Source organism: Heteronotia binoei, chromosome 14 (genome assembly GCF_032191835.1).
Source record: "Heteronotia binoei isolate CCM8104 ecotype False Entrance Well chromosome 14, APGP_CSIRO_Hbin_v1, whole genome shotgun sequence".
In the NCBI taxonomy this organism is placed as follows: Eukaryota; Metazoa; Chordata; class Lepidosauria; order Squamata; family Gekkonidae; genus Heteronotia; species Heteronotia binoei.
Genome location: NC_083236.1, coordinates 24,952,287 through 24,976,946, shown reverse-complemented (window position 1 = coordinate 24,976,946; position 24,660 = coordinate 24,952,287). Strand labels below are relative to the sequence as shown.

Here is a 24,660-nt window from a genome sequence, read left to right as displayed (position 1 = left end):
GTGCTTTTGCATGCAGAAAAGTCTTAGGTTCATTGCCAGCATCATCAGTTAAATGATTCCAGGTAGTAGGACCTGAGACCCTGGAACGTCACTCCCATGTCCATTCAGATCACACTGGGTTAGGCAGATCAGTAGAATGCAGCTGGCAGGGGGTTGGGGGTGGGAGGGGTTGTTCCAGGAATTGAAAGTGTAATTGCATGATATACCAACATCAGTGGAAGTGACATCACACGCTGTGCCAGTGTCACCCAGAAGTGATGTGGGCAAGCCAGTGACATGGGGCGGGGGGTGGCACTCTGGTTTTGGGGCAGAATTCTATGGTAAAATAAGCCTTAAATCATAGAGTTTTGCCTCAAAACCAGAGCTGTCACCCCCCCCCCCCACACACACAAACACATCACCAGTGTGCCTATGTCACTTTTGGGCAATGTAGGCATGCTGCATTTATTTCTGGCAATGTCACTGTTGGGGGGTGGGATTTCCTCCTACCGGGCAGCTGGCTTGAGAGGGCAAGAGCCTGCAAAATCAGGGGATCCCCTGCCCCCAACTAGGGAATGTCAACCCTACCATGTAGACAGGGAAGGGACTAGGATTTCCAAATCCAAGGTCAGAAATTTCTAGAGATTTTGGGGTGGCATCTGGAGACAGCAGGGTTTGGGGAGGGGAGGGACCTCAGCAAGACATAATGTTATAGGATTCCACTTTTTAAATCAGCCATTTTCTCCAGGGGAACAGAACTCTGTAGTCTGGATATCACTCGTAATTCCAGGAGATCCCCTAGGTCCCTCCTGGAGGTTGACAGTCCTAGATGGGACCCTGCTTTCTGGAGAATGGTGTTTTTGGATTCCTCCATGCCAATCAGGTATAATGGCAAGGCTGTATCATGAAATCTCTTCTTTGGCCCCTCAGGATGATGTCATGGCGCATATGGATAGAAAAATTAGACATTAATGCTAATTGGAGGCTTCCTACAGCCAACAAGCATCCAGTGTGGTGTTATTTTTTCCAAGGCACACTTCAGTTCTTCTCATGGCGCATCAATGTCTGGGAACCTCTGCCTTAATTGCTCATTAATTACGTGTTTTGTTTTGACTCATCCTTTGTTCCTCCAATTCCAGTGTACTAAGAAACCTGCAAACTTTTTGCTAAGGCTACTTTCTAGGACCATCTTTGGGGACCCTCTCAGGTTCACAGGGTCTCCATGTAGCATTAGCAAGAGCAGGTTGGTTGGACAAAGGTCAGATTCCTACTCTTTCCCATCAAGCTTTCCAACACAATTCCAAAGTCAAGAGCAGCTCCAGTGCTGCACTTGTTGTTAGCAAACTCCAGCTGTGGCCAATGAAATATGACTTGGGCAGCAGCAATGCATGTGGGATGTCTTTGATAGTAACAAGTGAGAAGTAAAGATTTAACAGACTCCAACGACCACCGTATTTAGAGCTTGATTTACAGCTTTCGGGTCAAGTCCAGATTCTCATGATGGGAGTGCTGTGCTGGACGAACCACAGCATGGTCTGCATCACCACTAAAAAATGAAAAACTAAACATTTCTCCCATTGCTATATGAGGAGCCTAAGTGAGCTATGAATTACTGGGATGTGCTTTCTGTCCAAAAACCAGTCAAAAGAGAAACCGAGAATCCTTGCGGCTTGTGGGACACTCCTTATAAGTCAGGAATCAGTGAGAGTAGCACGTATTTTTTATCTCAATATAGTTTTGTCAAGAGGACATAATATAAATCATTATGGTACATCCCCCAGTTCTCTGGGGAACAGCACTATTTAGAGGCCTTTGGTACTGGAATGGTCTGAATTTTCTTGTCTCCCATTGAAGCCAGTTGGAAGTTAAATACTTTTCAGCACTCTACAGGAATGGGCCTGTTGTTTTTAATGGGAAGAGAGGCAATTCAGCGTTGAGGCAAGATGAGAGAACTTTCGAGCTTGGAAGCACTTTCCTTGCTAACATGATGCAGTGTGTGGTGAATGGAGAGGAAAAGCAACCCAGAAGCATCATTCATGATCAGAGCTGGGAGTTGTTTGATTCCTGTTTTTGAAAGCTGTCCTCTTCCAGCTGTCTGCAACCAGAGCCATGGCTTTTTTGGCCCTGCCCCTGACCTGGTGGAACTCTCAGCTGAGTGATATGCATGCCTTGCAGGACTTAGTACAGTTCCACAGGGCCTGAAAGGCAGAGATGTTCCCCCAGGCCTACAGTTGAGGACAGCAATGCTTTTTATTTAGCCTGGCTCCTCCTTCACCTCTTGCCCTATGGGGCAGGGTACATTTTAGTACATCTGAAACTGTTTGCACTGTTTATTGTTTTAACTGATTTATGGATGCATTTATTGGAATTTGTTACTCACCGCCCTGAGCCCTGCATGGGGAGGGGCAGTCTAAAAATCAAATTTATAAATACATTATAATACATTATAAATAAAGGATAACCCACTCAGTTGTTTTTTTAAGCTTAGTTTCCAACACCCAAAGTTGAAGTCTTCCTAAGTGGGTCTAAGGAATTATGAGGGGAGACTTCAGTGCATGGTAAGGTGGTAAATTGGCCTGGGAAATTCCTGGAAATTTGAATGTGGTACCCAGGAGAGAAGGGAGCTCACTCAGCAGGGATGTGACTCCATACTACTTGCCCTCCAAAGCCGCCATTTCCGTCCAGGGGACACTGATCTGTTGTCATTCTGAGAGAACTCTTAAGTCCCCACCTTGAGGTTGGTAACTGTAGCACATGATGATACCAGTCCTCAGCAAGACTGGATATATATTTGAAGAGCCCAACAAATTGAGATCCCAAGTCAACTTTCTGTGCTTATTTTTTACCATCTTAGGAGGAGGAGGAGTTATGGACTATGGAAGAGAGCAAGTCTTTTTTGCTTTTGCTGTGAGGACTGGTGAGAGGAGGCACCTTGTTTGGAGGACTCAGTGCAGATCTCTTAACCATAAGTCACAAACAAGCCTGGCACTTGTATTGCAACTAAAACCCTTCCCAATGTACCTGTTTTGAATTCAGTGTCAGTCTAGGGATCCGAGGGCAGCTTGAGAACTCCCAGCTCAATGGAATAATTACTTTTCATACCATCCCTCCTCAATGGATGTCCCTGTCAGTACAAAAATATCTAGTACCACAGGACCAGAGACCAGTGTCTCCACACCAGAAGTCAATGCCCACACTCCTATGCATCATGTGACTCATCCCAAATGCTTGGACTTCCAGCCAAATGTGTGAACTGACTCTATTGGAAAGCTATGCGTTGGAGGTGACATCAGATGATACTGAACTTTGATCTGTGGTTTTATTTATGTATATAGCACTGTCAATATGCATAGTGCTTTGGCAGAGTATAAGAAGGGTAAGTCCCTGCCCCAAGGTTATGGGATTCAGTAACTAGAGAAGAGAGGGGTGGTGGTAGGGAGAAAAAGCTCCATCAATATTACATGGAGTTAGATTCAGCTTCAGTAGGGAAGGGGTTTAGTGGGACCAAAGACTTTATGGAAAAGGTGGGTTTTGAAGGAAATGAGAGACATCATACAGGTGGTCTTGGAAGCAGTTCAGGGCATAAGGAGCGGCAAGGCAGAAACAACTGAGAGAACAGGAGACCTTCAGATGGTTGAAAACAGTGAAACTGGAGATGTGAAGGTCATGAGTAAGTATGGTCTGTTCTGCAGACAAAACCACCCAAATGGCTGTTTTGAGGCAGCACTTTTTGGAGACTACAGAGGCTCAGCTTGCTCGGGTATGGAAAGCTGAGGGTATGAAAAACCTCATGTCACAGAAGAATAGGTGACAACTAGGTCAGTATACACACACATACAGAGATGAGGGTGAACAAGACCATGCAGGGCTCTGAAATGAAAATTAAGAAGACTGTGCTAGAGACAGGAACAGACATGAAGTTAGTGTAAAGATTTATAGGTAAGGTATTAAAGAGGAAAAGAATGGTGTTGACAAAATAGCACTGATAGCGGTCCAGTGCTTTTGTTCAGGAGATGGATAGGACTCATGCTGTAGATAACTGCATGAGTTGCTGACCGATTGAATGCAAAGAGTAAGACAGGTATCCAGGGCTTTTTTTGTAGCAAGAACTCCTTTGCATATTAGGCCACACACCCCTGATGTAGCCAACCCTCCTGGATCTTACAGCAGGCTCTGTACTAAGAGCCCTGTAAGCTCTTGGAGGATTGGCTACATTAGGAGTGTGTTGCTTAATATGCAAAGGAGTTCCTGCTACAAAAAAACCCCCCTGCAGGTATCTAAGCCAAGGCATCATTCTTTCACTATGGTGAGGTTCTCCATGGATGTGGAGGGTGTTTGAGGAAATGAAAGCTTGGGAGGAAATCTGAGAAGTTCAGTCTTGGACATGTGGAATTAGGTGATGAGACTGAAACAAAAATATCAGATAGGCAACTGGAAATGCAAGATTGGGTAGGTGGAGAAAGATTGGGGGTTGAAAGGTAGAGCTGAATGTCATCAGCATATAATTAGTATTGAAAGCCACTTGATGAAGTCGCTCAAAGACAGTGAGGAGACAGAGCATAGAAGACCAAAGACTGTTTTCTGAGAGATTCCAGTGGATAAATGGAAAATGGAGAAATAGCTTCCCCCTATGGAAATGTTAAAATGAGTAAGTGGACAAGAAGAGAGCTGGCAGAAGGCAGCAGCCTAGGAACAAAGATACTTGAGTAGCATAAGGGAGGGAGAATAGACAGCCTGAAGAGGATTTGGGCTGAGAGGCCAGATGACATAAGCAGCTATCAGCAGTATGGATGTTGTAAATCTTGCCACAGTCATCTTCAGCAGTTGAATTTACTGTGACAGAAGGTGTCAGTCAGATGTGAGCCGGTCACCTGGTCTATTTAGTTTGTGCCAAACAGCTACAAACACCTGCTGAACATCTTAGCATCCGGTTTTCGCAAAACCGTGCACGTGCAAACATGCTGCAGATTGAAACCAATCAGCCGAAATACCGAAGGCTGGGATTTTGTTTAAAAATGTAGCTTTTATTTATGACTGATTTATATGATTTGTCTACTGAGTGGAGCAGCTATGCAGTAAACAAGTATAGGGTAGCTTCCAGTTGACAGTAAATTCCCTTCGGTGCCGAACATTCTTAATTACACCTTTTCTCATCAGCCTTTCTGAATTCTGGGGGCTGCCTCAGGGTCTGCCCTGCCCCTTTAGTGACCTACTTCCTGATGTTGCCATGACTACATCACAGTGGCTTCAGAACTAGGGAGGGAGGGAACAGGAAGATCCGAGTCCAGTAGTACCTCCAAGGGGACGGATTTCCTACGCCTTGTTCCTCCCGTTCCTGGTGGCTCCCTCTCTCACAGCCTGTGAAGGATAGCTAACTGTCATCCTTTTCAGGCCAGTTGCTTTTAGTCAGGGCTTTTTTTATAGCTGGAACTCCTTTGCATATTAGGCAACACATCCCTGATGTAGCCAATCCTCCCAAGAGCTTACAGGGCTTTTCTTACCGGGATTGTAAGATTGGCTACATTGCCTCCCATGCATGTTCTAGGGAGGCTAGATTGGCTAGAGGATTGGCTACATCAGGGAAGTGTAGGCTAATACGCAAAGGAGTTCCTGCCAGTGTTCCCTCTGAGTTAATGTGAGCTAGCTCACAATTTTTAAGCCTCCAGCTCACACATTTTTGTCTCAGCTCAGGAAAAATGGCCCTGGAGCAAACTAATTTATGCAGTAGCTCACAACTTTAATGCCAGTAACTCGCAATTTTAATGCCAGTAGCTCACAAAGTAGAATTTTTGCTCACAAGACTCCACAGCTTCGAGGGAACTTTGGTTCCTGCTACAAAAAAAGCCCTGCTTTTAGTGATGGCCTGATGGTGCAGGTGTCCTCTGATCAACCCTGTGCGCTTATGGGAATTTCTCTCCTTACGGGAGGTAGAGAGCCAACCAGTCAGTGGCCATGATTGAGCCCTGCTTTCCTCCAAGGTACGCTGAGCCACCATAAATCTGCTGATGTGTTTGTTTAAAGAGGGAGGCTCCCAAGGTGTTGACTGTCCTACTTCCCCAGCCTCTGGCAACTCCACAAGGCTCCCAACTCTGGGGCATGATGAATTCTCTTGCTCTCATTGCTGATTACACTGTGCCCCAAACTTGTTCCTGGGAGCAATCTTTTGTAGGGATACCTTCTACCCACAGAAGGATAGAAGCCTCCTTACATCAGTATGATCAGCAAAGAGAGGTCACTGTTTCCAAGGAGTTTACGATCTGTAATAAGCATCCAGGATCAGGCATTGGAGCCGAGACGTTTACATAGGGAGCTGTTTCTAAAATTGTTACAACTGTGTATTTTACCCACAAATTTGTTCCTCCAGCGTGACCTTCAGAAAGACTCTTCTGCTAAATAGCTGCCATGCTTGTTTACTGTTCCTGTGCCTTGAGTTCCCCCCTCCCTAGAACATGCATAGGAGGCAACCTCCCTCTCTTTGTTCAGCCCTCTCCTGAAAATCTGCCTTTTCTGGGAGGCTTTTGGCCTTCATCCCAAATTTAAGAACGTTTACTGCATAACTTCTTACCTTGCCTTTTTGTCTGCTTATGCTGACTATGCTAGCCTTGTTTCTCTTTGGCTTCTTGTCTTCACCAATCACTGGTTTTGGAGGACTGCAGTAAAATTCTGCAACCTCCTGATGGGGCCTGGAGGACTCTGAGAATTACAACTGATCTCTACGGCTCATTTCCTCTGGAGAAAACAGTTGCTTTGGAGGGTGGATGCTATGGCATTGTAGTGGGGCTGCCAACTGTGGCTGGAGATTTTGGGGCTGAATTTGAGGAGGTGAAGGAGCTCAACAGGAATATGATTTAATACAGTCTACCCTCCAAAGCTACCATTGCCTCCCTGTTGCCTGATCATTTGTAACTCCAGGAGCTCTCATGCCACCGCCTGGAAGTTGCAATAATAAATCACTAATATTTATGAACATTCAATAAGTTGCAAAAGCTTAATGCAGAAAAATAATTTACTTGCTAATCAATCCTCAGAATGTTCTGCAGTTTAAAGCACTAAGCATATATTCACATAGAATCATGTAAACGCTTACAAAAACATAGCGGAAATAAGATAACCAGTGCCAAGATGCATAAGTCACTAAGAGAGTCCACCAAGAATGGAAAATTCCAATAACTGGAGTATCCTTGTAGGTGCGGAGACCTCTCTGTGAAAGTAGCAGTGTTGCTATGCAGTGATGTATCAACATGACGATGCTGCTATGCAATGAAGCAAAGACACGATGATCATATAATGAAGTATTGATGATAACACGTTTCCTAGGTAAAAACCACGTGTTTCAGTGTCAACCTTAGTCTGACCCAATTACTTCATAACATCTGGAACCAATGCTCAAAAAAGTACATGCAGAGTTAGTCAGTTTCTCTCTGTGGCATTAGGTCTCTCCCCTTCCGCAAACCCTGCCCTATCCAGACTCCCCTCCCAAATCTCTAGGATTTTCCCACCCTAAGTTGTCAGCCCAAGGCTTAAGGCAGTTTTGGTTTGTAAAACTCTGTAAAAAATTTTTGTTGATGATTCTGTATAAGTCGTTATAATTATCTCTGTATTTATGGGGTAAAGGAGATCCCCCGGGTGCAATCTGAAAATCTCCCAGAATTACAATTGATCTCCAGACTACAAATATTTGTTTCCCTGGAGAAAATGGTTTCTTTGTAGAGTGGCCTCTGGGACATTATACCCAGGTGAGGTCACTCTACAAAGCCTGCCCTCTTTGGGCTCCACCCCTAACTGTCCAGGAATTTCTAAACCTGGTGTTGGCAACCCTCGATCTCTTTAGTGGGAGAGAACAAAGGGAAGAGATCTCTGCTGGAATGGAAGAGTTCTGAAAGTGTCCCAAAGATGCCTCAAAGAGAAGAGTATGGTTGAGTTCAGTTATAGAAGTCCAGTGATGGGATAAGAGGGATCCATGTGATATCAGACTGGGGAACACAGGAGGGAAAGGGGAACTTGTGATGTATGTATGTTTGTATACCTTTACTATCAAAGAGCTAGTTTCCGTTTAGCCCCTCAGGCCTGTATGGGAGGTCCCTCACTTAGAGCTTGTTCTTTTGTGTGTGTCTTAGTGGTCTTCATCTCTACGTATACTCTCTCAAAGCTGGAGGCAATCTCAGCAGAGCTACCAGAGTCTCCTGTGTGCTGGTTATTGAGCATGACTGAAAGGAGGTCTAAGAAGTAAGCTTACAGCTAGGGATAGGCACAAATGGAAAATCCTGGTTCAGTCTGGGGCTCGTGAGACAGGCAACCTCGGACTGAATACATGAACCGAACATCAGAGCCTAAACCCCCACCTGAACAGAACTGGTTCGGGCAGCCTCACTCCCAGTGTGCCCACATTACCCGGAAGCAATGTATTTCTGCACTTCAGGGTAGTGTTTGGCCTTGCCCCCACCATGCCCCCATTTCCCAGAAGTAATGCAAGTGTGTCAGTGATGCTTACATTACTTTCAGAAAATGCAGGCATGCCAGTGGTAGGGCCCGATGCCACTTGGAAGTGTGGGTGTGTATCATGCTGAACACGATCCAGAGCCTGCCCCAAAAGCTTGGGGTGAGTGTCCAGGGAAGTCACTTTCCCTGGACATCGGCTCATGAGCCCCATACTGGGCAAAGTCTGGGCCAGACTTTGGCTCGGTGTTTGGGTCTGTGCCCATCCCTACATACAGCTAACCACTAAGCCTCAGAAGAAGCTACAGAATTGACTTGGTAGTCATGGGGGCTTTTTCTGGTGGGAGGAGGAAGGGAAAGAGGAGGGAAGAGACTGACAAAAGAGATGGGCTTTGTCTTTCTCATTCAAAGGCCTCCATTCAGAAAAGAAGACTCAGCAGATCACAGAGCTCGTCTGCCCTGGCCAACCATCTGTCAAGGCATAGATAGGGAAAGAGATTTCAATAGAATTATGGTTGTACATCTATTCTTTGGGTCCCATTTTCTAGAGTGCCCATCATTTAGGGCTGAAGTCCATTGCTAGTTTCCTTTCAAGTAATTTGAGGGCTGATGAGGGGCATAACCTTTTGGTCCCCTGTTACTTTTGGATGAATGTCAGCTCTCTCGTAAGGGTAAGCCAAGGCTGTCTGTTGACATTTGGGGATGGCTTTTGCCCACAGCTGCCTTCTGAACTGCTAGCTTTCCCAGCTGGCACTGAGAGAGATTTCTGCTGAAATTGGCAGTACGTGAACCGTTCCTCTCCGTTTGTCAGCATAGATTTGGCACCACATGGATAGTGGCAGAACTCTGTCTGTTTTCTCGATAAAGCTCTGTTCAGTTCTTGCTAAGACACTTGGTAAATCAGAGATGAGTTAAGGCTTACATTTTAGAGAAATCATTCCATCCACAACTGTCGTCCAAGTGTCCCTTGACCAGCACTTCACATGGGAATTGCAGCTCTGGCTGTTGGAAATCCAGGTGTCCAGGGGTTTCTGGTAGCTGGTGGTGCACTGTGAGAAACAAAACATTACCGATCAGAGAGTTTACAGGGCAAAAATCTCTACAGTTTATATCTGGATTATGTATTTAGCAACTTCTGGAACTTAATTTTATAAGGCTTGTGATTAATGGTTGTGTTTTATAAGGGCTGGATGAATGGTTTGGCTGGAGTGGAATTGGATGTAGGGAAGTAGGCTGGCCAACTGTACTGTTACTGAGCTGTAATTTAAAAGGAGGAGGGGGTCTTATTGAGCAGCATTTGTTTAGAGCTCTGCTTTTTGTACATGTAACAGCCCATGCGTCTGAGTCTTAAAAAGAAAATCCACCTCCCATGAGACTCCTTGTTGCCTGACACTTTTCCCCTACTCAAATAAATGCAGGATAAAAGGAAGGGCACCTGAAAACCCCGGGCAGGGTTTTTGTTGTTGTTGTTTATACAGTGCAATTTTTTTAAAGGAAGTAGTAGAAGAAGAAGATACTGGATTTATATCCCGCCCTATACTCTGAATCTCAGAGTCTCAGAGCGGTCACAATCTCCTTTACCTCCCCCCCACAACAGACGCCCTGTGAGGTAGGTGGGGCTGAGAGAGCTCTCTCAGAAGCTGCCCTTTCAAGGACAACTCCTACAAGAGCTATGGCTGACCCCAGGCTATTCCAGTAGCTGCAAGTGGAGGAGTGTGGAATCAAACCCTGTTCTTCCAGATAAGAGTCCACACACTTAACCACTACCCCAAACTGGCTCTCATGATAGTTACTGGGATCTGATGTAGGAGTAGACAATTCAGGGTGAAGACAAGCATACTATTGTGAAGAGGGGTGGTGGTGGTTTTACCGGGCTTCTGTTGCTATGTAACCAGATGCATAGTTCTCTCACACAGGACAAATTCTGGCCAAAAAAAGAATTCCAGCTCTACAGGTTGTCTGAGAGATCCAGACTGGTCTTCTTTAGGGTTACAAGTTTGTTTCAATGTGGTCACAAGTTTGAGCAAATTGAATTGAGGGTGGCCTGTTGTGACCTTAGCTAGGCATGTTGTGACTGAAGTTGCTCCAACCTGAATGCCACATTAGCTTTAGTTCCTATGTAGCAGGTGTTTGTCACCTCTGTCAGTTGCAATTCATTGGATGAATTTCAATTGACTCCCTTTATCATTTGGACAATGTCCTTGGAAGTCCCCAGTGAGTTTCATGTGTGCTCAAATTTTGCCTTCCCAGTATGGTTGAAGCTCATTTAGAAGAACTGGTCATATAAAAACAGTGCTTCTCTCTGGGAAAGAGATTTCCCTTCATAGGGTTGTCAAGGTCCAACTCAGGAAATATCAGGGGACTTTGGGAGTGGAGTCAGGAGACCTTGGGGGTGGAGCCAGGAGCAAGGTTGTGACACTCTGAAGGGAGTTTTGGCCATCAAATTTAAAGGGACCACACTCCTTTCAAATGCCTTCCCTCCAGGGTGGATAAAAATCAATGATTAAAAAAAAAATTCAAAACATGGGATTTTTTTTATTTATTTAAATCAGATTTCTTAATTTAAATAGGATTTTTTAAAATAAAATGCTTTTTGAGGAAAATATATTATCATCCAAAGGTTATTTAATAATGAAATAAGAATTAGTTTTTAATTCTGAAGCATAAGGCTATATATTCATGCAATCTTTAAAAAATTTTGGTAATAAATTCTATTAATCCATTCACAATGTCATGCTCTTCCAGAGGTTTCTATAAGATTACTGGGTAGTTTCTCTGTCTACAAGATATTATCACAGAATACAGATGCTTGGTTTTGCGGTTCTCAAAACTGATTTGTGTCTGCAGAGATCACATGCCTCTTCTACATAGCAAAAATGTTATAAAATGTACAGAGTTGAGAAAAAGACCTTAATCTACAAACCTATGTACACAGAATCAACTCCTTAAGTGCTGTTTCAAAAAGTTCAATGAATAGAAAAAGATTGCTTGGAGTGGAATAGAGCTGCACAAGAAGAAACTTAAGTGTGAGGAGGGAGGGGCAAGCAGTAAAAAAGACTTTTGATCTTTGGTGTGTATAACCCGAAGTTTATCACATTATCTTTCCCTGGAGGAGAAAACTAGCCAGTTCAGTGTTAGGGTTGCCAAGTCCAATTCACGAAATATCTGGGGACTTTGGGGGTGGAGCCAGGAGACATTAGGGATGGAGCCAGGATCAAGGCTGTGACAAGCATAATTGAACTCCAAAGGGAGTTTTGGCCATCACATTTAAAGGGACGACACACCTTTTCAATTCCTTCCTTCCATAGGAAATCATGAAGGATAGGGGCACTTTCTTTTGGGGCTCATAGAATTGTATCCCGTGGTCCAATCTTTTTGAAACATTGGGGGTATTTTGGGGAGAGGCACTAGATGCTATACTAAAAATTTGGTGCCTCTACCCTAAAAAACAGCCCCCCCCCCGAGCCCAAGATACCCGCAGATCAATTCTCCATGATTTTCTATGAGAATAAATCTCCATAGGGAATAACAGTTCCCAGCAGATATTTCCCTCCCCTCCCCCTGCTTTCTGACGACCCTGAAGCGGGGGGAGGGCCTCCAAACCAGGGGATCCCCTGCCCCCCCTGGGGATTGGCAACCCTATTTGGTGTAGTGGTTAAATGTGCAGACTCTTATCTGGGAGAACCGGGTTTGATTCCCCACTCCTCCACTTGCACCTGCTGGAATGGCCTTGGGTCAGCCATAGCTTTGGCAGAGGTTGTCCTTGAAAGGGCAGCTGCTGTGAGAGCCCTCTCAGCCCCACCCACCTCACAGGGTGTTTGTTGTGGGGGAGGAAGATAAAGGAGATTGTGAGCCACTCTGAGACTCTTGAGTGGAGGGCGGAATATAAATCCAATGTCGTCAATGTCATTATAATGGCAGCAGGCTGTAAGAGAGTCTTTATGTAGAAAACTATGATTTTAATCAAGTCTTACTGACTAGTGATTTAAATCAAATCCACCCTGCTTCCCTCCAGTGGAAATAATGGATACGAGTACCTGCTTTTGGAGCTCATAGAATTCGACCCCCAGGCCAATCTTTTTGAAACTTGCTGGGGGGGGGGGTTGAGGAGAGGCACCAGATGCTATGCTGAAAATTTATTTTACCAAATTTATGTTACCAAAAAGCAGGTAGTAGCTGTGCTGTAGGATTTGTCTGATGGGGTTCCACAGAACCGTACTCTGTGGGGAGTCAGCTGACAGTCTGAGGATTGGAGACAAGAAATTAAGTCACAGGCAGACAAGAAGGGCACTCTTAAGCTCGGTCCCTTCGCAGCAGACTGAAGGAAGAGGTTGCAAGTCAGGGCGTTATAGTGCCTGAGGGATCCTGATTGGTCCAGGTGTCATGTGCTGAAGTCCAATCAGGTGATGCCTGAAGCTGGAGATTACAGCCCTGGTGGCACTGTTGGGCTGCATAGGCTCCAGATTCGCCTTGTCTTCTGCACTGCAGCAGGTCATGCAGCCTGTGTTGTAAAGTGGTAGAGCCTAGGAGGCCTCATTTTCCATTCAGTGGAATCATACTATCCAGATGGCTGAAGCAATCTATCAGTTCTTGATTCCCAAGAATTAGCATTCATTGTTTGTGGCCAAGTCATATCATAACTAAAGAGAGGATCTGAAGGCATTAGGAACTATATCTCAACTCCTCAAATTATTGTGGAGGTTTCCTCCCTATGTAACAGCATTTGTGTAATTTGCCCAGTATATGATCAATTCCTACTCACTAGCTGAGCTTTTCTTCCAGCCAGGTGGCGTTAAACAAGAGCTTTCCCTTTGTGAACACCTCGGAGTCTTGAGATAGGGTAAGACATTGTCATCTTTGGAAACACCAATATGTTCAAGGTTCTATTTTATTTGGCTTCTGTGACTCTCCAACGTTAGCTTATCTGTACAACATTAATAAAAATGTGAGGTTCACAAGTTTCTGTAGGAAAGAAGGTCAAGCTTATTTATTTATTAAGGAGATAGTTTTGGCCTCTTCCCCAGACTCCTGCTTGAGGCAGGTTACAATTAAAAATAATAAATGATCAGAAGAAAAAGAAACAAGCCATTAAAACAAGCCCAGGGACTTCAGAACAGGATTCAATTCTTCCTAAGGTACTTGGGTAAATCATGGATGATTTTAGCCTTTAATAGAAATCATTCTATAAATTCTCTAGAAATTATGAGGTTTGGTCTGAAAGGGGACCTGGGCCCCAAGAAAGCTGAGGAACAAGAGGACTATCACTTTCTTCCTCTTACAGGCCTGGCTAGTTGTGGTCAAAGGAATGTTTTTGTCATGGGCGAGGGGTGTCAGGCCTTTTGTTCCATGACAGGAGCCTATGGAAGCAAGGAAGGGTAGAAATAGTGTCATTATAAGACCTTGGCTTCATTTCTGGCCAAAACCCCTGAAATAATTTCACTGCATCCCAGTTTTACTCTAGCAACCCCACAGATCACTATGGTTTGACCACAGAGCTCCAAGGAGAGAGGTTCCAGTTTGTTGGCTGGAAATGATGTCAAGGCATTTTGCAACACCATTTCCCCTTTCCTGTTTCCCACCCACCCCCCAAACAGCTCTTTCAAGCAGGAAGGATTGGCAGGAACCCTCTGCTAGAAGCAGGTATGTGATATCCCACCATGGATTGTTCATTATCACCTTTCTTGTGATGTCCGAGGATCTTGACTACACATTCCCATGCCTGGAAAAGGCTCTCTTCTATCTCCCACCCTTCATCAAAGGAGACTGAAGAATGATATTGAATCTTAAAAATGTGCCCAAGAGAGCTTTTTGTCAGTGGCATCCGGTGTGCCCTCTCTCTCTCTCTCCTTAGACTTAGCTGATCAGTCACACTCTTTTGTAACTTCATGACTGGATTACTGTAATGTGCTTTAGGTTGGGCTGCCCTTGAGGATAACATGGACACTGTAGCTGATTCGGAATGAGGCAGCCTGATTATTGTCAGGACTATCTGATGGCCACATGTCTTACCCAAGAGCTGCATTGACTGCTGATTTTTTTCCAAATCAAATTTAAGGTGCTGCTTAGGGTTGCCAGGTCCTGATGATGTGCTGGCATAGTATAAGAGAGACCCTTCCAGTAGTGGGACAGGGCTTCACTACACAATGACATCATGTGGAACTGACATCATCATGTCAGGGACATGTTGCAACAATGCTTTGGTATGGGGGGAAACTCTATGATAAAATCACCCTCAAACCGCTTTTTTGCCCCAAAACCAGAGCATTGCTGCAGAATGTCCGAGATGCAATGATGTCACCTCTCGGTGATGTCATCACATTGGGAGACACTGTACAGTGACATCGCTATTTGGGGCTGGGGTTTTTGGAGCAGGAGAAGCTCCAAAAACCACAGGCTGTCCTGCTGGGACCTGAGAAATGGCAACCCTGTTCAAGGCAGCTCACAAAGGAAAAATTAATACAACAAAATAATAAAGAACAACATAAGAATTATCTCTCTGTATAAAACTCCCCTATGGTGGTGGCCAAATGGAGCTCCCCCATTGGCTTATGTGTGCATTCCATGCACTCAACAAATAATTGGCCCATCACAGCCCACTCAGCATCTCTGGCCCTCCATTGGCTCACTCCCTCGCCCCTACCTACTGCACACCTAGGAATGTTGAACAAACCACCAAAACAGTCTTACCTCAGCGACAGACACATCTGCAATGCTTCTCTGTCTCCTCTCTGTCAACTGGCCTCAGAAAGGCCTGCTGCTTTACTGTAGCCTCATGAAAGGTGTCACGGCCGCTGTCAGCAACAGACCTCTGCCACCCTATCAATGGCCCAAACAGATGTCCTTCCTACACATGCAGCCTCTGAAGGCTGCTGAAGTAGCTTGGCCCTTCCAAGAGCATTTCCTCAGAGGCCATGGCTGCCACCTCTTTCCTGTCACTCCCTCCCTCCCTCCTTCCCTCAGTTTCACCCCAGGACAGATGAGGATTGAGCCGCTGGGGAAGCTGTTAAAGGCTGTTGCTAGGCCAACAAAGTTGCCTCTGTCAGTAAAGGGAGCCCAATTATTCTTCTGACTGGCATGACTTAACTAGGCCTTGCTGCTTGCTCCTGCTCAGCAGCAGCCCCCCCCCCCCCCATGACAGCCAGTGTGACTTAGCAATTGCCAACTCCAGGCAAATTCCTGAATATTTGAGAGGTGGAGCCTGGAGAGGATAGGGTTTGAGGAGGGTTGGGATCTCAGGTAGGTATAGTGCTTAGAAGTCCGAACTGTATAAACCCAAAGCCAAAGAGTCGACTAACTGGGAGTTTTACATACATTCAGACTCACCCGTTGCAGGAGTGAATGGAAAAGGTTGCTGACATTTTTCAGAGGATGGTGGCTGTAATCTTTCCAGGTAGCAAAACGCAAAGGGGAACCAGGCCCTACGCCTGTTGGGTCGATTCAAACCAGAGCTTTCAGGAGGAGCTGAGAGACTTTTTACTTTTCTCTTTAACAGTCATCTGCTGGGTGTGACCTGATTGATGGCTGCAAGTCATAAAAGCCTCCAGGAAAAATACCAGCAGAATTTGTACTCTTTTACTACAACAAATGCAGTCGGCAGGTCTTTCCAATCTCTCGTTTCATTTAATTCTGTTTCCATATGATATACAGACCATGTATAATTTGCAAATGGAATATCAATAACTGCTTCTGTGGAATATCAAGTCCAGTTTTACAAAATTTTAACTCTTTTTTAAGGTAGTATGAATATAGTTTGAATAAAGTTTGCTATTAGAGCCACTTGTCCCTTGCAACAAAACAAGCCAGATATTCTTGCTGAGAGAGCTGTATGCTGATCATCACTTTGGCATTAGGGCTGCCAAGTCCAACTCAGGAAATAGCTGGAAACTTTGGGGCTGGAGTCAGGAGACACTGAAGGTGGAGCCAGGAACAAGGTTGTGACAAGCATGATTGAACTCTGAAGGGAGTTCTGGCCATCACATTTAAAGGGAACACAGTCCTTTTAAATGCCTTCCCTCTGTTTGGAATAAGGAACGATAGGGGCAACTTCTTTTGGAGCCATAGAATTGGACCCGCTGGTCCAGTCTTTTTGAAACTTGGGTGTGGGGGGGGGCGTTGAGGAGAGGCACCAGATGCTAAGCTGCAAATTTGGTCCCTCTGCCTCAAAACAACAGTCCCCCCCACAGCCCTAGATACCCACAGATCAATTCTCCATTATACTGTATGGGAATTGATCTCCATTGGGTATAATGGAGTGCCCAGCAGACATAGCTCTGCCCCCCGAACCACTTTCTGATAACCCTGAAGTGGGGGGAGGGCCTCCAAACCAGGGGAATCCCCTGCCCCCAACTGGGGATTGGCAACCCTGAAAGAGAGAGAGAGAAAGAGAGAGTATCATGATGTCACCTGACAGCTCAGTTGCTTCATAGACCTGGCAAGAGTCAAGGAGACAGATATTCACGCCCAGTATTTTAGTCGCAGGCTTCCTCCCTGCCCTGCAGCTCCAGAAAATCTCTGCTTTCCTGCCTTCTCTAGAGGTTACAGTCAGGAATGTGGTTGAGTAGTAACTGGGCATGCAGAAGACACCACCATAGTGGCACAGATCACCCAGTCTCAGGATTTATGAGCTATTTCATCATGTTGTCTGTTGGAGGAGAAGGGACTTACAGTGCTCTGTTAAGTTTCTATAGGGGGCCAGACTATGGAGTTTGCCAGGAACATATTTTACAGAGACATAAGGAAAAATGTGTCCTGGCATCTCATCCATTTGCAGCTCTCAGACGAGTCTTTCCTGTGCATTTGTCTAAATGTGCCTCTCTGTCATACAGCTTAAAGGGACCTGCCTTGTCCCATTCCCTGTTGAGCGCAGGAAATCCAAAGCTGGAGCACTCCTAAAAGACAGCTGTCCATCTTCTGCTGGAAGACCTCCACAAGGGCTCTCCCTCCCTCCCTGCCAAGAATGCTTGAGTTTTGGATTTCCTGAACTGGGTTGGACCAGAGGGCCTGTGAGACCCTTTCCAGTTCCAGGACAGAGAGATGCGTGTAATTCCATTCCATCTAGGACATACAAATGTCAAACATTGTAGCAGAGACACCATAATTGATATATGTGGTAGCGATGTCGACCCGTTTTTTCTTTAATGTGAAGTAGTCTTGGATAAGGAGAGCCATGCCATATCTGTTTGCACCTATAGCTGGCTAATCCTGAAAGAGAGTTTCTAACAACAGTAAAAGGACATGGATGGATATGGGCTCAGTGTCTGTAGACTTTCTCAACTCTTCATATACAGCACAGATATTAAGGTTTTGGGGCTAAAAAAAAAAATAGTTTCCCACAGGGATGGTAAGTATTTCAGGCATTCAGCTGCGTTGCTCTGTGGCCTGCTTATGTAAGTCCCATTGGCTGCAAGTCAAGGAAAGCCAGAGGCCAATGGTACTTCTTATGAGCAACCAGTTTCATCATTCCAGGCATTGTTTATTTGCTCAAATTGAGCAAGACAGCATGCAGCTGCAGCCCAAACACCGATGCTTCAGTTTGTAAATAAATGGGTGGGCTACCGAGAAAATAGTGGAGCACAAATGGGATTTTGAGGAAGACTGCAAGCATCCAACGCTTTTAATCAAATTTTGCAAATTCCTCATCTAGCTAGAGTGTCACATGCAGAAACCTGTTTCCGCACGCCTCTGGCCCCTAGCTGGATGAGATTTTGATGTACAGGTATTTATTTGTATGAAGGAATGCTCCATCGTGGGAGACCCTCATCTGCAGCATGAAGTGGTACAGCTCGTGTTTGTGCAAACTCAGCCAGAGCGAGACCTGCCTTTGACATAAATTGTCTCTGTTTGAGAAACTGGTGTGAGTGTGCTGATCCCAAAGTTTGGACTACTCAGATACAATAGAAGGGGAACACAGGGTACTTGAAGACAATAAACAAAGGAAACTGTGTTCTATAGTACGCTACATTTAAAGTATACAAACACTCCAACTCAAATTTTGCAAAAGATATATAATATAAGAAATAACCAATAAATACAAAAATCCCAAAGGCTCAACTGTATAGAAGCAATGTTTTTGAAGTAACAGCAAAATAGTCTTCCTCAAGATTTTCATAGTAAGTAGATGTCCTTGTAGAACTAATACGGTGTGTAGAAGCCTCCAAATAAACCTTAGATCACACAATGCAATTTCCGGATGTTTATAGCACCAGGGCTTTTTTGGTAGAAAAGGCCCAGCAGGAACTCATTTGCATATCAGGCCACACCCCCTGACACCAAGCCAGCCGGAACTGTGTTCCTGTGCATTCCTGCTCAAAAAAAGCCCTGTATAGCACATTTCATAATGTAGCCCTTCTTCAGGTAAGTCTTATTCCACTCAAGGGCAATTCTCTTAATCCAATTTTGCAACATTCATACAATAAACTTCCTTTTTGGGATCCCGATTAACAGCATCTCTTAGCTGTACAGCTTTACATAATTCAGGGCTTGGGACATTACCTGAGCCTTGAATTATGTAAAGCTGTTTAGCTAAGAGATGCTGTTAACTGGGATCCCGAAAAGGAAGTTTATTGTATGAGTGTTGAAAAATTGGATTAAGAGAATTGCCCTTGAGTGGAATAAGACTTACCTGAGGAAGGACTACATTATGAAACACTCTATAAACATCTGGAAATCACTTCATGTGATTTAAGGTTTATTTGGAGGCTTCTACACACCTATTAGTTCTACAAGGACATCTACTTACTTTGAAAACCTTGAGGAAGACTACTTTGCTGTTACTTCAAGGACATTGCTTCTATATAGCTGAGCCTTTGAGCCTTTTATATTTACTGGTTTTCTTATATTGTATATTTTTTTGCAAAATTTGACTTGGAGTGTTTGTATACTTTAAATGTAGTGTACTATAGAACAACGTTTCCTTTGTTTATTGTCTTCAGGTTCCCAAAGTTTGAGCATAAATTTCTTATTCTTTGGGTATTTTGGTACTATGGTTGACAACATCTTTCTTAATGCATTTAACTTACAACTACAATGTTTTTTGGAGAAAAATCTGTTCCCATAATTAGTTTTTGTTAGAAACTTGTGGGGAAAGCCTCTGTTTTTTATTTTATATGAAACATTTTAAAGTCATCTTTCTACCCAGCTTAGGGTCTACAAAGCAGAGAACTTCATGAAACACACGAACAAGAGTTAGTGAAAGTCTGAGAGGGAACATCAAATAAAATTTTAAAAAACACCCTTTGTTTATTATTAAGTTATTCATTTTATTTATTAAAATGTTTATGATCCACTTTTTCTCATGGTTCAAGGCAGTCTTCATCTACTGGCTGAAAACCAATGATTGAGGGGGCAAATGAATCCCCAAGGGGAAAGAATTCCAGAGTTTTGGTGCCACAACTGAGAAAAAGCGTTTTCTCACACTGCCACCCACCTAGCCAAGAATTACCAGACCCCTTGATGGAGGCAAGGGTACCACGCTGCCAGGACCCACCAACTTGCTGTTAGCCAAATTGCCTCTGAGATCAAGTTGGGGAATTAAAATTAATAGGCAAATGGCAAGAACAGGATCAAAAACCTATGTTTACGGGAGTCAGGCCTTTCCAGAGACCCAATAAAATATGAGGAGATTGGTTACTAAAATTCAAGGTGTTTTTACTGAGAATAAAGATCGCACAATCATACAGTTACGCTAGCATTCACACAATCATTAAAGAACTAGGAATATACAGAGATGAAAATAGGATAGGGACATTTGCATTAGCAGGATCAAAGTGATGATCATGGGTGATACAATTACCTGTCCGAAGCGAAGATCTCAATAGTAACGGAAGGAGGGGAGGAGAATAGCAAGAACCGACCAGCGGATCTCACAATAATGGACCCAAACCTGATCAGGGTGAGGGGGCTATCTCTGCTGGCAATAAGGGGGAATATCACCAGGAGAACCCCGAACACCCACTTACTTTACCTTAAGCAGTCAAATTCATAACCTGGGGCAAAAGGGACTGTGACCACTGAGCAATGACTCTGATTGGAGTGGACACTGATCTTTGCCCTATTGATTGGTTCCCAAGGAGGACCAATGAAGTCCAAGGTTCTGTTACCACGTGAGAATTTGGAGTCCAGATGCTAACTACTAGTTCCAGGAAATTTAGCAAGGAAAGGAAAACCATGGATGTGGCATGTTAGCTGCCGAGTCTTGATGGTGGGTATTGACTTGTTGATGAGTTCCTGGCTCCATTGGTGTAACCGCCTTTCATCTGAACCAAAAGTCCTCCATATGCATAGATGTGATTGCAGCTGTGAATGTGATGCGGCTGCTTTGCAGTAATGGTGGCTAGGAAGAAAATGTGTTGTCCTTTTCCACCCTCCCTCTGGGAAATGGCTTTTTCCTTGGCTTTCTCTTCAGAATAGTGAAGCCTGGTCAGTAATGGAGGGGATGACGGGGACAGTAGTCTCCCTGCCTGTTACTGTGTGTGTTGAACTGTACATCCTGTGCTTTGGCATGGCTCTGTGTGAGTCTCTGGGATAAAACTCTCCATTCCTGGCAGTATTTGGGTTAACTGCTTGGAGTGGGAATACAGTCCATTGCAGATTTCTACCAATTGCACACAGTCCTTAGTAGGTAGTCATGGGGAATCTTTTTGGGAGACCACAGCCTTTGGCTCACATTCCCCCCCCCCCAAGACCCCAGTTGACATCTGTCATGGGGATTTCAACCTTGTTGCTTTGCTCATGGTTGACATCTGGATCCTCCATCTCTCTCTAGCCACACCCATGAGAAGGGATAAAGAGGGACAGAAGAGTTAGAGGTGTCACCTCCTAATCTTCTTCGTGGTCTCTGTGCAGTCCCACACATGGGTCTTGCCGCAGGCAACGGATCCATACCTCGGAGCTCCAATAGCTCGCCTATGGCGCTTTTGGCGCGCTCCCCTCTTGCCCTGGGGAGCAGGCAGCGACTGCGCATGCCTGGAGCGGGGGGGGGGGGAGCGCCCATTCCACTCAGTTTCTTCCCTACCGCCGCCCGGACAACACCTCCTCGCTGCGTTTCCTCCTTAGCTCTCTTGTTCTCCTTCGATTGGTATCGTATTTCTTCCTTGTTTTCTTCATATTCCTTCGTATTTTCCACTATTTTTCATCCCTAAAAAAAAAAAAAGAGTCCGTTTCTGCACTTTCTTTCCCCCCTTTTTTCTTCCCTCCCTCCCCTCCCCCGTCCGGAGCGCATGGAAGGGAAGGTTACGTTCAAAAAGTGCAGGCGCTGTGGGGCTAAGATCCCCACCACTGACGGCCACAACTACTGCCTCTTCTGTCTTGGGGAAGCCCATCGAGTGGACTCTTGTCCACACTGTGCTAATTTCGGGAAGCAGGCCCGCAAGAACAGTGCAGCAAGGCTCCAGAGCTTTCTTCTCGAACGGTCTTTGAGGGCAATGCCCACGTCTGACTCGCCGCCTCCCCCACCACGAGCGGGAGATTCGGCTACTCCGGAAGCGCCTCTCTCGAAAAAGCAGACGCACAAGTCCGGAAAGAGACTATCGAAGCACGCCGAGACCGGCCATAAGTCTTCTAAGAAATCGCGTCATTCCGACTCCACGGATCTGGATTTGGCGCCTAAAAAGCCTCGTCACTCCGAATCGGCTGATTCGACTTCGAGGAAGCCCTACAAGTCGCACCCGGCGTCGCACCCAACTTCGAAGACGCCTCGGGCCTCGGCTTCCACTGCTATGGAGCCCAACGTGACTCTGTCTGGGCAACTTCTACTCCCTCCGGAACTGTCGGCCCCGTCCGATGTAATTGCTGACATGCCGCAGCTAACTCCTCATACATCTACGGCTGTAGAAGTAATTCCGATCCGATCTCGGTCACCTTCGGTCCGTAGCGTGGTTCCCTCGGAGTTTCTCGAACCCGACCTATCCACCGACCCTACTCAACCATATATGAAGTCTTCACTTCAACTTGGGTCATTCAGAGATGTCGCGGTTTCTCCCTTGTACAAGGAGTCAGCAACTCAGAGTTCGGCTCAACGAGTTCACTCTCGTTCTCCACCAGATCAGGTCTCCACGCGTCGGATTCGATCTCGTTCACCAACACCTCTTCCTCGAGTCCGCTCTTGCTCCCCACGTAGGCGCCGCGATTCCGGCTCGTCGATTTATTATCAACACCACGGTCATTATGCACGCCCACGCTCCGACTATTCCTCCCGTCCACACTATGATTACTCATCTCATTCGCGATCTCCTTCACCAAGGATTCGGCCTCGCCATCGCATGTCCCGTTCCCCTGCACCTTATTTGGGTCGTGAGGTTCTTACCCCTCGGATCTGCTATGACGACTCCTCTCGAACCCGTGGCTACGATCGCTCTCCTCGAACCCGGGACTACGATCGACTCCGAGAGTTCTCTGGACTTTGAGACCCTGAATACCTTCCATCTCGGCACTTGGAGCCATCTCCAGTCCACGACTGTCCTCGACTTCGGGTTTCGGACAAACCGTGTACCACCTCTGCGACGGCTTCGACAGCCCCCATCCTTAGTTCTCCGCCTCGATCATCTAGGGATACTCAGACTCCCAAGCCTCGAGCCTTGGCCTCGGAACCGATCGCACCACTTCACTCACCCTCTAGAGAGGACTCCCACTCCGACAAAGAATCTTCTGCATCGTCGGATTCGGAGGACCACCCTACTTCGCTAGCCTCAGAATCAGCACCACAGCTCTGTCTTTCACCATCAGATGCCTCTAAAGCATACTTAAAGCTTATCACCACCATGGCTGAGACTCTTAAAATCGCCTTGCCTTCTGACTCCCCTAAGGTTTTGGACATTGTACACGACCTAGTACAAGCTGACTTTCCACCAGGGTCACTCCTGCCGATGCTGCCTGTGCATCTTGAGGGTTTGCGAGAGGCATGGGACAAGCCGGCCTCTGTCCCACCTACTTCTAAACGGTTTGACTCGCTCTACAGAGTACATGCCCCAGATGCTACATTTCTGGCTGCACATCCAGCGCCTAACTCCATGATAGTACACTCCGCCACTAAGGCCAAGCCTTCTCGTCACCCCACACCGCCCGATCGCGAGGGTAGAAAGCTGGATACCCTGGCACGGAAGTTATTTAATTTGGCCTCTACCAATTCCAAGCTCAATAACTATTTAGCCTACTTCTCGGCTTACATCTTCAATTTGGCGAACCAATTTACACCCCTCATCCCCTCCCTTCCAGAAACCTCCCAGAGAACGGCATCCAATTTAGTATCTGAATTGTCCAGAGTGTCCAAACAGCAGATTAAGAACATAAGAACATAAGAGAAGCCATGTTGGATCAGGCCAACGGCCCATCAAGTCCAATACTCTGTGTCACACAGTGGCAAATTTTTTTATATATATATATATATATATATATATATATATATATAGAGAGAGAGAGAGAGAGAGAGAGAGAGAGAGAGAGAGAGAGAGAGAGAGAGAGAGAGAGAGAGAGAGATTAACTCTATACGACATGCTGTTTCTTGCTCTTCACGGGTTTTTGCTTCCTCCGTTGCTTTGCGCCGTCATGCCTGGTTGCGATCTACCAACCTCCAGCCAGATATTAAACAAAAGATCGAAGACCTCCCTTTCGATGGCCTGGGTCTCTTCCATGCATCCACGGACGAAGTGCTGACCTCAGTTGATGATGGCCACAAGCGTGCCAAGCGCCTGGGAGTTTCCCAACCTAACTCCCAACAATTCACTCGGGCAAAAACATGGAAACCATCGTTTCAGAAACGCCAACGGTCACCCAAACAAGGCGACTACTGGAGGAGGAGGGGTACACAACAAAAGCCTCAGTTCCAACAGAGGCCTAGGTCCCAGCAGACCAAGAAGACCCCCCTCCCGGCTAAGCAGTCTCTTTGACTCTCTCCAAACTCCACCTGCTTACCAGACCCGTCTCTCATCCTTCCTCCCAACCTGGAACTCGATCACAACCAACACCTGGGTGCTAACCATCGTGCGTCTAGGCTACGCAATCAAGTTCACTTCACCACCTCACCACCACTATTTCATAACTACCCCGCCCTCTCCTCACCTCCATCAAGAAATTCTGGACTTGCTCCAGAAAAACGCCATAGAACCCGTTCCTCCTCAACATCGAGGGACAGGTTTCTACTCGAGATACTTCCTGGTCCCCAAGAGGGATGGAGGCAAGCGTCCTATCCTAGATCTTCGGAAGCTGAACAAACACATCGCTTACAGGAGGTTCAGGATGATATCTCTTCAA

At 45.7% G+C, this 24,660-nt stretch overlaps 1 protein-coding gene across 4 annotated transcripts in view; it reads left to right on the top strand.

Annotated features, from left to right (window-relative positions):
* The window catches only part of NTF3 (neurotrophin 3), a 113,678-nt gene that overhangs the window by 56,940 nt on the left and 32,078 nt on the right, over positions 1-24,660 (top strand). The window contains exon 1 of one of the 4 annotated variants that reach the window (XM_060254219.1): positions 13,198-13,255. The exons of the other annotated variants lie outside the window; for them this stretch is intronic. The gene's annotated coding sequence lies outside the window, so the exon portion shown is untranslated. Of the gene's footprint in view, positions 1-13,197; positions 13,256-24,660 lie in introns of those variants that run through there. 4 annotated transcript variants of the gene reach the window in all.